The following is a 13,697-nucleotide window of genomic DNA, read 5'->3' on the forward strand; positions in this document are numbered from 1 at the left end:
TGGGCTCAAGCAATCCTTCCACCTGAGCCTCCTGAGTAACTGGGACTACAGGCACACACCACCACATCTGGTTGATTTTTGTATTTTTTGTAGAGACTGGGTTTTGCCATGTTACCCAGGCTGGTCTTGAACTCCTAACCTCAAGCAATCTGCCCACCTCAGCCTCCCAAAATGGTGGTATTACAGTCATGAGCCACCATATCCAGACACAATTTTTTAAAAAATGGAATCATATCAAGTATCTTCTCAGACCACAATGGAATAAAACTAGAAATCAATACCAAGAGGAACTTCGTAAACTATACAAATAGATAAAAATTAAACAGCATACTACTGAATAACTATTGGATCAATGAAGAAATGAAGAAGGAAATTTTAAAATGTCTTGATATTAATGAAGATGAAAATATAACATATCAAAAACTGTGGGATACAACAAAAGCAATACTAAGAGAGTAGTATATAGCAATAAATGCCTACATCAAAAAAGTAGAAAGATTTCAAATAAACAGTCTAATAATGTATCTGAAAGAACTAGAAAAGCAAAACAAACCAAACCCAAAATTAGTAAAAGGAAAAAAATAAGAAAGAGTAGAACTAAACAAAATACAGACAAAAACAATACAAAAGATCAATAAAACAAAAAGCAGATTCTTCAAAAAGATAAACAAAATTAATACACTGCTAGCTAGACTAACCAAGAAAAGACCAAAATTAGAGATGAAAAAGGAGTCATTATAACTGATACCACAGAAATACAAAAGATCATTACAGACTATTACAACTATACACTAACAAACTGTAAAACCTAGAGAAAAATAGATAAATTCCTGCACACATGCAACCTACCAAAATTGCATCAGGAAGAAATGGAAAACCTGAACAGATCAGTAATGAATAGCAAGATTAAATCAGTAATGGAAAGTGTCCCAACAAAGAAACTGGACAGACACACCACCTCAAAACTGGACAGATTCACTACCACATTCTACCAAACATACAAAGATGATCTAATAGCAACCCTCCTTAAGCCATTTCAAGAAATTGGAGATAATTCTCCCTAATTCATTCTATAAGGCCAGCACAATAAAAAAAGAAAACTACAGGCCAATATCCCTGATGAATATAAATGCAAAAATGCTCAACAAAATACTAGCAAACCAAACTCAATAGCACATCAAAAAGATAATACACCATGATCAAATGGAATTTATACCAGTGATGCAAACATGGTTTAACATACGCAAATCAATAAACATGACACATCACATCAACAGAATGAAGGCTAAAAAACATATGATCATCTCAATAGATGCAGAAAAAACATTTTAAAAAATTCAACATCCCTTCTTGACCAAAACTCTCAACAAACTAGGCATAGAAGGAACATACCACAAAATAATCAACGCCATATATGACAAACCCACAACTACAAGAAAACTACAAAACACTAAGGAAAGAAATTGAAGGCAGCCAGGTGCACTGGTTCACGCCTGTAATCCCAGCACTTTAGGAGGTCGTGGGAGGATCGCTTGACTCAAGGAGTTTGAGACCAGCCTAGGCAACATAGTGAGAACTCATTTCTAGGAAAATTTTAAATTTTTATTAAAAAATTTTAAAGAAAGAAATTGAAGAGGACACCAAACAAATGAAGACATCTCCTGCTCATGGATTGGAAGAATTAATTCTGTTAAAATACTGCCCAAGGCAATCTACATATTCAATTCAACCCCTATCAAAATACCAATGTCATTTTCACAGAAATAGAAAAAAAATACTAAAATTTTTATGGAACCACAAAAGAGCCAGAATAACCAAAAAAAATTTAGGAAAAAAAGAACAAAGCTGGAAGCATCACACTACCTTACTTCAAAATATATTACAAGGCTATAGTAACCAAACAGTATGGTATTGGTATTGACCAATGGAACAGAATACAGAACCCAGAAATAAATTTGCATGTTTACTGCCAACTGATTTTCAACAAAAGCGTCAAAAGCATACTCTGGGGAAAGGGCACCCTCTTCAATAAATGGATATCCATATGCAGAAGAGTGAAACCAAACCACTATCTATCTGTCACCACTACAAAATCAACTCCAAATGGACTAAAGACTTAAACATAAGACCCAAAACTATAAAACTACTAGAGAAAAACATAGGAAAAAAACTTCAGGACATTGGCCTAGGGAAGATTTTATGGCTAAGACGTCAAAAGCACAGACACCTAAAATAAAAATAGACAAATAGAATTATATTAAACTGAAAAGCTTCACAGCAAAGGAAGCAATCAGCAGAATGAAGAGAAAACTTACAGAATAAGAGAAAATATTTGCAAACTATTCATCCAACAAGGGACTAATATCCAGAATACACACAAGGAACTCAAACACCTCAACAATTTTTTAAAATCACGTTGAAAAGTGGGCAAATGACACGAATAGACAATTCTCAAGAGAAGACATACAAATGGCCAACTGGTATATGAAAGAATGTTGAATATCACTAATCACCAGGGAAATGCAAATGAAAAACCACAATGAGATGTTATCTTACCCTAGTTAGAATGGCTGTTACTACAGACAAAAAGAGATCCTGTGGAGATGAGGAGGTAGACAAAAGGCAACTCTTATACACTGTTGGTGGGAATGTAAATTAGTACAACCACTGTGGAAAACAGTGTAGAGATTTCTCAAAAAACTAAAAATAGAACTACTATATGATCCAGCAATTCCACTGCTAGGTATCTATCCAAAGGAAAATAAATCAGTATATCAAAGGGATGCTTGCACTCACCTGTTTATCAGAGCACTATTCACAAAAGCAAAGGTATGGAGTCAACCTAAGTGTACACCAACAGAAGAATGCATAAAGAAGATAATACATATGTACATGGTGGAATACTTTCAGCCATAAAAAAAGAATGAAATTCCAGCCTGGGCACCATTGTGAGACCTCATCTCTACAAAAAAATACATATATACATTTTAAAATTACCAAAACATGGTAGCATGCACCTGTAGTTCTGACTACTCTGGAAGCTGAGGTGGAAGGATCACTTGAGCCTAGGAGGCAGAGGTTGCTGAGAGCCTTGATTGCACCACTGCACTGCAGCCTGGGCAACAGAGCTGGAGTCATGTCTCAAAAAAAAAAAAAAAAAAAAGAAAAAAAAATGAAATGAAATCACGTCATTTGCAGCAACATGGATGGAGCTGGAGGATATTATGTTAAGTGAAATAATCCAGGCACAGAAAGACAAATATGGCATGTTCTCACTCATATATGGGAGCTAAAAAAGTTGATCTCACACAGGTAGAGAGTTAAATGATGATGACCAAAGGCTGGGAAGGGTGAGTGGGTGTGAGCAGGGGATAAAGAAATGTAGGTTATCAGGTACAAACATACAATTAGATAAAAAATGTAAGTTATATTGTTCAGCAGTGGAGTAAAGTGACTCTAATTAACAACAATATATCGTATATTTTAAAATAGCAATAAGAGAGGACTTGAAATTGTTCCCAACACATAGAAATAATAAATACTTGCCCAGGCACAGTGGTTCACACCTGTAATCCCAGCACTTTGGGAGGCCAAGGCAGGCAGATCACTTTAGGTCAGGAGTTCAAAACCAGCCTGGCCAACATGGGGAAACCCCATCTCTACAAAAAATACAAAAATTAGCCAGGCGTGGTGGTGGCACACGCCTGTAATCCCAGCTACTCGGGTGGCTGAGACACGAGACTCACTTGAACCTGGGAGGCACCACTGCATCTTGTCGCCTGGGCGACACAGTGAGACTGCCTCAAAAAACAAAAATTAAAAAAAAGAAATGATAAATACTCAAAGCAATGAATACCTCAAATACCCTGACCTCATTATTACACATTCTATGATTGTAACAAAATATCAATGTACTTCATAAATATGTAAAAAACTGAGTCAATTTTTAAAACTGCAGTTATATTACTTCAATTAATACATAAATGAGTGACTGAAGGGATGGAAGCTTTCATTGAAAACATAAGCAATAACAATTGAGATGTTATTTATATAGTAGTGTATATTTCTAAGTTATTGAAAACATTTTGATAAATAACATAAATCAGAAACTCCTTCTAATAGCCATGCATTAAATCGGTTAACAATTTATTATGGTTTAAAAGCTTTAACCCAGCTCATGTCTGAATTTTATTTTCACAAATTCTGAATTAATATGATCCAGATCAATGAAGTTTTGCTTCTCTGTAGGCACTAGAGTACACTGGCTCTGGACTCACTCTGTCTGGAGTCAATCACAGCCTCACAAATTAGTAGCAATTTGGGCCAGTAACCTAGTCCCTTTCTTCCTGAGTTTCCTCATCTGAAAATAACGATAATACTTACCTTATAGGATTTTTGCAAAAATTAAGAATTGGCACATAAAACACTTCACATATTGGCTGGCACAAAATATGTACTTGGTATGTTACTTGTTATTTTTTAGTATAATTGCTAGATAAAATATGGAGATTGACAGTCTATTCCCTTTTGAAAATGTGGACTTGCTAGTGTTTGTACATAGTTTTTTTGTTGGTTTTTTTTTTTTTTTTTTTTGAGACAGAGTTTTGCTCTTTTTTGCCCAGGCTGGAGTGCAATGGTGCCACCTCAGCTCACTTGCAATCTCTGTCTCCCGGGTTCAAGCAATTCCCCTGCCTCAGCCTCCCGAGTAACTGGAATTACAGGCGCACGCCACCACGCCAGGTTTATTTTGTATTTTTAGCAGAGGTGGAATTTTACCATGTTGGCCAGGATAGTCTTGATCTCCTGACCTGTGGTAATCCACCCGCCTCAGCCTCCCAAAATGCTGGGATTACAGGCATGAGCCACTGCACCAAGCCTGTACATTGTATTTTTCTCTGAGGAAATAATATCTTTTTTTTTTTTTTTTTTTTGAGACGGAGTCTTGCTCTGTTGCCAGGCTGGAGTGCAGCAGCACGATCTCTGCTCACTGCAACCTCTGCCTCCTGGTTTCAAGTGATTCTCCTGCCTCAGCCTCCCAAGTAGCTGGGACTACAGGAGAGCACCACCATGCCAGGCTAATTTTTGTATTTTTAGTAGAGACGGGGTTTCACCATGTTAGCCAGGATGGTCTCGATCTCCTGACCACCTGATCTGCCCGCCTCAGCCTCCCAAAGTGCTGGGATTACAGGCGTGAGCCACCGTGCCCAGTCCTAATATTTCACAAGTATTTCAAAAATACACACCAATCATCACAAGTAAATTGGTGGAAAGAAAATATGTATGTCTTGGACTATTTTCATAGAGTTACATCATCAGAGCAAAACTTTTAGCACTGAACAAAGTCAGCTTTAATATATGACTTTATGTTAAAAGTCATAGTATATGACTTTTTCTATTTTTAAAATTCAATGTTTGTCTATGAAGCTTTTAAGCAAAAGAGTATAAAAAGTCTTTGATGTTTTATTTTAGAAACTGTAAGAATAAATAAAAATGTTACTTAACCTTCAGCATGTTTTAATTTTAATAATAACATTCATTTTGCAGTTTTCAAAGTAATTGCAAAATGCTTTCTTTCATGAATTCCTCATGATAGCCTTACAAGATATATAAAGCTCTTACAAATAATGTAGCATCAATTTAACAGTAACCAACCACACCCATTAAAGCTGTAAACAACCCCATTTGTTTCTTACCCCAAAGAACTGAGAAAGAACTGCTGGTGGTTGGGGAGCTAAGAAGAGAAGGCTTGCAGCTACTCCTAACCACCTGCGCTGTTCAAATTCTAGCTAAACTACCATTACCTCCTCCTTAATTTCCTCTGTTTAAAAAGTAATAGGGGCCAGGCGCAGTGGTTCATGCCTGTAATCCCAGAACTTTGGAAAGTCTAGGTAGGAGGATAGCCTGAGTCCAGGAGTTCAAGACCAGCCTGGGCAACACAGAGAAACCGCATCTCTGCAACAACAACAAAAAAAAAAACTACAAAAAATTAGCATGGTGTAGTGGCATGCACCTGTGGTCCCAGCTACTCAGGAAGCTGAGGTGGGAGGATCACCTGAGCCCAGGAGGTCAAGACTGCAGTGAGCCAAGATGATGCCATTGCACTCCAACCTGGGCAGCAGAGAGAGACACTGTCAAAAAAAAAAAAAAAAAAAAGACAACTATGTGCATGCTTAGGGGTCACACACCCCACATAAGTAAGGTTTATGAAGACCAGGCATTGGAAGGAAGTCAAATCCAAGTCCTTAAAGGATACTCATTTTTTTTCTAAAACATCTATATTTTTAAGAAATAGGTCTTAGACAAGGTAGCACGAGGGGTGAAAAAACATAATAAAGGCTCTGATATTACTGCCCCAGCATAAGGACATCAAATCAAAGACTTGGCCTCAAACACTCAGCCTACCGTGGAAACATAATTATTCACTCTGGTAAGTGCTGATGAAAATTCCTCGCTCTACAGGCACAGCTCTCCCCTTCTTCACATCTCTAAACTGAAGCAGGTTTGAACACCCAGCAAGTTCCTAACAGCCCTCCTATCTCATTTCTGCATGGTTTTAAACATTATTAAGAACCAGAGGAATTACGTGAATGAATGTTCTCAACAAAATTCCTACATTTATTGTTCCTCTTCTTGCTCCTGAATTTACCTTCCTTGAATGATGATGGCATGTTTACAGCAACTCCCAGTGTTTACATTACAACTCCCAATGTTTACACTCCTTTTGTTTACATCAGGTCTCAATAATGAGGACAACTTTCTTATAGAGTGAACCTCAGCCCCCCATCACCATGATTCTCCCATCCCTACAAATGAGGAAAATGAGAAAAATGTTTAAATAACATGATGTTTAAAACCATGCGGAAATGAGATGGGAGGGCTGTTAGGAACTTGCTGGGTGTTCAAACGTGCTTCAGTTTAGAGATGTGAAGAAGGGGAGAGCTGTGCCTGTAGAGTGAGGAATTTTCATCAGCGCTCACCAGAGTGAATAATTATGTTTCCACAATAGGCTCAGTGCTTGAGGCCAAGTCTAGGAAAACTAGATTACTTTTTCTGTATCCTAGAAGGCTGAACACTGACTGTCTCAAATGGTCTAGGTGGCCTGACCTGGACCTGGGCAAGATCTGGTCTACAGAATCCCTGGGGTGACCCAGGGCAGAAGTTACAATCTAATGAGACTCAGGCTGTATTTAGCCTTCAGACAGGTCTCCTTTCTGGTGGACAGTATTAAATATTTTAATTAATTATCACTTTTTTAAATTGGGAAATATTACATAAGAATTGGATTTAGGGGTTTTCTTAAAAATTAGATGATCCTTGGCCAGGAATAGCAGCTCATGCCTGTAACCCCAGCCCTTTGGGAGGCCAAGGCAGGAAGATCACTTTAGGCCAGGAGTTCAGTACCAGCCTGGCCAAATAGCAAGACCCCATCTCTACCAAAAAAAATGTATATATTTTTATTTTTTTAACTGAGAAGATCCAGTGACCTGGGCCCACAATTCCACATGGCAGCACTGGGCCCAGGGATGGTGCAGTCTTTGGATGAAGCTTTGAGTGTTCTCCTCCAGGTCCTGCAGCCTCCTCCTGTGTAGCTCCTTTCTTTGTTTTATCAGCCTAGTACATATAGGGCATTTGAGTCAAGGACTCTATGTAGTAGATGAGTTTGAGCTAGAGACCACTGATCTTAGATCTAGGGACTCCTGATCTAAGTCTGAGTTAGGGACCCAAGATCTAGAGCATGAGTTCAAGATTTCTGCTCTGGAGTGTGAGTTAGAGACCTCTAATCCAGAGTTCTGTAGTTTGGGAACCAGGCCATGTTTTTGGAATATATTCAAATCCCTACCATGATCTTCCTGGAGATTTTTTAAACCAACAATGACTTATCTCCAAGGGCAGCTTCATTTGAAACTATCTTCTCAGAGCTGGACCATCAACAAATGGGCAAATCACTGATGTTTATTTGAGTGTTTACTTTGTGCCAGGCCCTGGACTCATGTTTTACAATTATTTTCACAATAACTCTGTGAAGTTAATACTATTCTTTATTCTTGTTTCAGAAAGGAAAGGTAACTTGTTCTAGATCACATACTTAGTAAATGGCATAATCAGGATTCGAACCCAGGTGAATTGCTTCCAGAGCCTAATGCTCTTAAAGAGAATAGTGTACCGCCTCTCTTTCCACAGAAGAGGACCTTATTACAAAGCAACCAGTGGTTGTAGAGCACTTACTATGTGCCGGACACTCTCTAGGAACAAAGGTTAATGTATTAGTCCTCCTAACAACCGTATAAGGAGGATTCTGATGATTCTCATTTTGCAAATGAGGAAACTAAGGCACATGGAAGGGAAATACCTTACTAGGTGTGGCAGAGCTAGGATTTGGATCCAGGAAGTCTGGTGCTGGAGTCTATGGCCTAAACCACTGCTCCATGAGTACCCTGGAGCTCTGTTAGTGAAATATATTAATAGTATGCCCAAGCTTTCATTCAGTCGGTCTTTTAATAAGTATTTTTAGGTACTTACCATAATGTCATCTCTGTGCTAGGTGCTACAGTTTTATGAAAACACATTGACCTCCAGATAGGAGAACATGCACACTTGAAACAGTTGAATATTAATGTAAAGCAGTGGGCCCAAAACAAATAGGGTGTGTTTTTTTGTTTGTTTGTTTGTTTGTTTGTTTGTTTGAGATGGAGTCTCTCTCTGTTTCCAGGCTGGAGTGCAGTGGCGCGGTATCGGCTCACTTCAACCTCCACCTCCTAGGTTCAAGCAATTCTCCTGCCTCAGCCTCCCGAGTAGCTGGGACTATAGGCACACACCACCACGCCTGGCTAATTTTTGTATTTTTAGTAGAGACGGGGTTTCACCATGTTAGCCAGGATGGTCTCTATCTCTTGACCTCGTGATCTGCCTGCCTCAGCCTCCCAAAGTGCTGGGATTACAGGCATGAGCCACCGAGCCCAGCCCCATGATCTTTACATAAGCTTATGTTCAAATGTGTTTATTAGCACCGATGTACAATATTTGTTCTCCCTTTCTAACTTTTCTGGATTTCTCAGTTTGTAATTCCTCCTGAAACTTTTATGTGTGTGTGTGTGTTTCTTGCATTAACATTTCTACTATGGTGAGACTCAAGACAATATCCTTACTTTATTGAGAATGCAAGAAGATGTGGATTAGACCAGAAAAGCAGAACTTATTCCAATGATGCAAAATTTTTCTGACATCACCAGAGACGAGGTATTTCTTGGGAACACATTCTGCACCTAAACAGGAGCCTCTTTAAGCATCAGTTTTATCCTATTATAGCTATCTTCTTGGTGATTATTTTAACATGTTATATAATTCTGCTTTTAAGAACTGTGTTCTGAAACAACAGAATGAAAGGGGGATGATTTCATTATTGTTATCAGTTTAAATGAATGACGTGTGTAAAAGCCCTTTATGTTGTGGCCCCAGACCAATGTTTGTATAGTTACTTTTTCTTTTTTTTTTTTTTTTTAGACAGAGTATTGCTCTGTGGCCCAGGCTGGGGTGCAGTTGCCCCATCTTGGCTCACTGCAATCTCCGTCTCCCGGGTTCAAGCAATTCTCATATCTCAGCCTCCAGAGTAAGTGGGATTACAGGAGGGCACCATCACTCCAGGCTAATTTTATATTTTTAGTCGAGATGGGGTTTCACCATGCTGGCCAGGCTGGTCTCGAACTCCTGACCTCAAGTGATCCTCCCACCACGGTCTCCCAAAGTGCTGGGATTACAGGTGTGAGTCACCATGCCCAGCCTATATTTGTGTAGTTATTTTATCCAGTTTTGTAATTCATTTTATTCCCTCTGGTGTCATCTGTCTCTTTTGCTATTATCATTGTGTCCTTGCTACTTCTAACCCAGTGGATCTCCAAGCCTCCACCAAAAGACTTGGCACTGGACATGAGATGCTCTTAGATTGTGTACACAGACACAGAATTAAACATTGGATCACTTAAACAGAAGAGTATGCCCTTTTCAACTTCATTTAAGCCACCCCATCAGTTTGGAGTTAATATGTCTTTAACACCCCTCTAATGGCTAATTTTTCTCCTTTTTTTTTTTTTTTTTTTTTTTTTTTTTTTTTTAAGACAGAGGCTCACTATTGCCCAGGCTGGAGTGCAGTGGTGTGATCATGGCTTACTCAAGAAGTTGCAGCTTCAAACTCCTGGGCTTAAGCGATCCTCCCACCTCAGCCCCCACATAGCTGGGCCTTATACACACGTGCCACCATGCTCAGCTAATTTTTAAACTTTTTGTAGAGACAGAGTCTCATTATAGCCCAGTTTCATCTCAAACTCCTGGCCTCAAGTGATCTGCCCACCTCAGCCTCCCGAAGTGATGGAAATTACAGACATGAGCCACCATGCCCAGCCTAATTTTCCTTGGCCAGCCCTGTGGCTCAGTCTTTGGCAAATAACATTATCTAGCTAGAATGTAATAAGTTTTCTTTTCATTGTATTTATTTGTATGACAGCTTTCTACTTAAGATAAATGATTCTGGTGTTATGGTTATATGAGTGATACAAATTCTTTTTGAAATAAATTTATTTTGCTTAAAATTAAAATTAAAAGAAAAATTTAAGGATATGACGAAAATTGTGAAAGTGTACTCAGACAACTAAAGTTTGGGAAGCACCACCCCAGTTCAGTGAGCAGTTGGTTGAGAGAGTTGTTAAGGGAAGGTGGCTCCATGCCTTTCTTATGGAAAAAGTGGATGGACTTTCTGAGAACTTTTTCTGGTAAATTGAGGTTATTTCTACTGTTCTGTTATTGCAAAAGTAATTGCTTTACCATTGAAAGCAACGGCAAACACCATAATTATTTTTGCACCAATCTAATATATTTTTGAAGTTGCTGGCAGTCTGCTTTCTAGTAAAGTTGAACAAAAATCTCTTTCACCTCTATTGGTTTAGCCTTTTTTTTTTTTTTTTTTTTTTTTTTTTTGAGACGGAGTCTCGCTCTGTCTCCCAGGCTGGAGTGCAGTGGCACTATCTCGGCTCACTGCAAACTCCGCCTCCCGGGTTTTACGCCATTCTCCTGCCTCAGCCTCCCGAGTAGCTGGGACTACAGGCGCCCGCCACCTCGCCCGGCTAATTTTTTTTTTGTATTTTTAGTAGAGACGGGGTTTCATTGTGTTAGCCAGGATGGTCTCGATCTCCTGACCTCGTGATCCGCCCGTCTCGGCCTCCCAAAGTGCTGGGATTACAGGCTTGAGCCACCGCGCCCGGCCCTTTTTTTTTTTTTACTAACCAGATAGATATTTTTTAATGAGCATGTCAGAGTCCCACTCCGCCCTGCCACATGCAGTTTGGGGTAGTATTCCCATGTGTAACTGAATCTTCCATTGCTTCGTCAGTGTTCTATCTGCCAGCCTCTTCTTTGTGACAGCCCTTCAGATATATCCAGATGGTGCCCTGTTCCTCACATATTATTTTGCACAGAGTTGAAGGACACCCATCAGGGTCTCCAGACCCCTCATTATCCTGAGCACTTCCTTTTGAATGTACTCCAGCTTGTTATTGAATGTCTCTAATTTCACCTGTAAATTGAACACAGTTTACTTATCCATTTGACAGATATTAATTGAACATCTGTCTGCTAGGCAATACTCTAGGTATAGAGATATGGCACTGAACAAAGCATGAATATCCTTGCCCTCGCAGAGCTTTCATCCTGGAAGGCAGATATTAAATAACATAAGTAGGTAAATAGTGTATTCTGGTTATTATTATTTGGATAGTGATTAATGCTAAAGCAAGGAATATACTAATGAGATGGTCTGCTCAATACAGAATTTAGTGAGCCTCCTGTCTTTGGAGGTAGTCTTTTTCCAGATAGCCAAAGATCACATTAGATTAACTCTTGGCTTATCATTAGTTTGCAGTCAGCTACAGACCACAGGATTTCCTCTTCTCCCTTAAATGAAAATATATTAAATCAGAGTTCTGTCACTCCGTGTTTTGAACTTAGACTTTATCCCTGTTAGATATTTTTGTTTGGGGACCTCTGTACCACCAAACCAAGAGCTCTTCAAATCTTCACTCTCTTAGCCAATGTATATACCACCACTTCTTTGCTATATAATTGACTCTAAGACACTGTTGATTATAAAACACACTATTATTTGATGTACCATTAAGAAAGAAAGGCGCACCAATTAAACTATAACTACCAGTAATTTTAGGTTTTACCCATGGCAAAAGCTCTTTTAGACATTTTAAACATAAGTATTTCATTATATATCTCACATACATAAGAAAAGGAAATTAAATGAAATGAAGATATTTCTAAAAGTTCCTCACACTTAAGATCTGACTCTTGTGAATCACTTTTACAACTTAGAGCCCTCATTTCCCCATTTTTCCACATAATCTTCCTATGAGCAGTCAAGAGAATTGGTAATGCCGCATTTCTTAAGCAAGTTCTAGGGTTTTCTTCCACGTAGCTGACACCCAGTCTGCTAAGTTTGAGACGGGGGCTTTCCTCATATTGCCAGAGGTTACCAATGGAAAGTTTTCAAGCAGCCACCAGGACTCATATTCTTTTCTTAAGTGATCCTTGAACAGTTTGTTGACTGAAACCTCAAGCACTCTGGGTTGTCCAGCCATGCCACATGGAAAAACAACCAACTTTGTGCAGGTAATGATAAGCACATAACAATCACCACCTGGCCCACAGCACTGAAAGATCCCGGGAGGATTTCCAAGGCTTGTTATTGGGTTCAATTTTATAATTTATAAAGACACCTTCACACAAATGAAATGCTCACCTCTACTCATATTTGTAATCAACCACAACCTACGGATTTTTGTGTTTCACTTTAGTCATGTAAATATTATTTTTAAAATAAGCCTTAAAATTCCTTACACTGTCATTAATTTTTAGGTTTTCATTTTGCAAACTACGTTGCTGGATAATGAAGTAAAACGGCTGGGAAAGTATCAAAGTTCTTTATTTTTCTTGCATCATTTTTGAGAAAGAAAGCATATGCCCTTTTAACCAATAAAATAGATGCCATTGTACTTTTTAAAAATTGTTGATTTAAACATAAGAAATAAACCTATAAAACTTCTAGAAAAAAAACAGAAGAAAAGCTTCATGACCCTGCACTTGGCAATGATTTCTTCCTTTTTGTTGTTGTTGTTGTTGTTGTTGTTGTTTTGAGATGGAGTTTCACTCTTATCGCCCAGGCTGGAATGCAGTGACACGATGGCTCACTGCAACCTCTGCCTCCAGGGTTCAAGCAATCCTCCTGCCTCAGCCTCCCAAGTAGCTGAGATTACAGGCATCCGCCACCATGCCTGGCTAATTTTTGTATTTTTAGTAGAAATGGGGTTTCACCATGTTGGCCAGGCTGGTCTCAAACTCCTGACCTCAGGTGATCCACCTGCTTCAGCCAGGTGATCCACCCGCTTTGGCCACTGAAAGTGCTGGGATTACAGGCGTGAGGCACTCTGCCTGGCCTGACAATGATTTCTTGGATATGACACCAAAGCACAGGCACCAAAAGTAAAAATAGATAAATGGGACTATATCAAACTTAAAAGCTTTGGTGCATCAAAGGACACAGTCAACAGAGTGAAAAGTCAATATGTGGAATGGGAGAAAATAATTTCAAATCATACATCTGATAAGGGGTTAATGTCCAGAACATATAAATAACTCCTACAACT

At 38.9% G+C, this 13,697-nt stretch overlaps 1 protein-coding gene across 2 annotated transcripts in view; it reads left to right on the forward strand.

Moving 5' to 3' along the window:
- Positions 1–13,697, forward strand: part of RFTN2 (raftlin family member 2) — a 93,573-nt gene that overhangs the window by 11,707 nt on the left and 68,169 nt on the right. The gene's annotated exons all lie outside the window — the stretch shown is intronic.

The sequence above is a fragment of the Macaca thibetana genome, chromosome 12 (assembly GCF_024542745.1).
Source record: "Macaca thibetana thibetana isolate TM-01 chromosome 12, ASM2454274v1, whole genome shotgun sequence".
Classification (NCBI taxonomy): Eukaryota; Metazoa; Chordata; class Mammalia; order Primates; family Cercopithecidae; genus Macaca; species Macaca thibetana.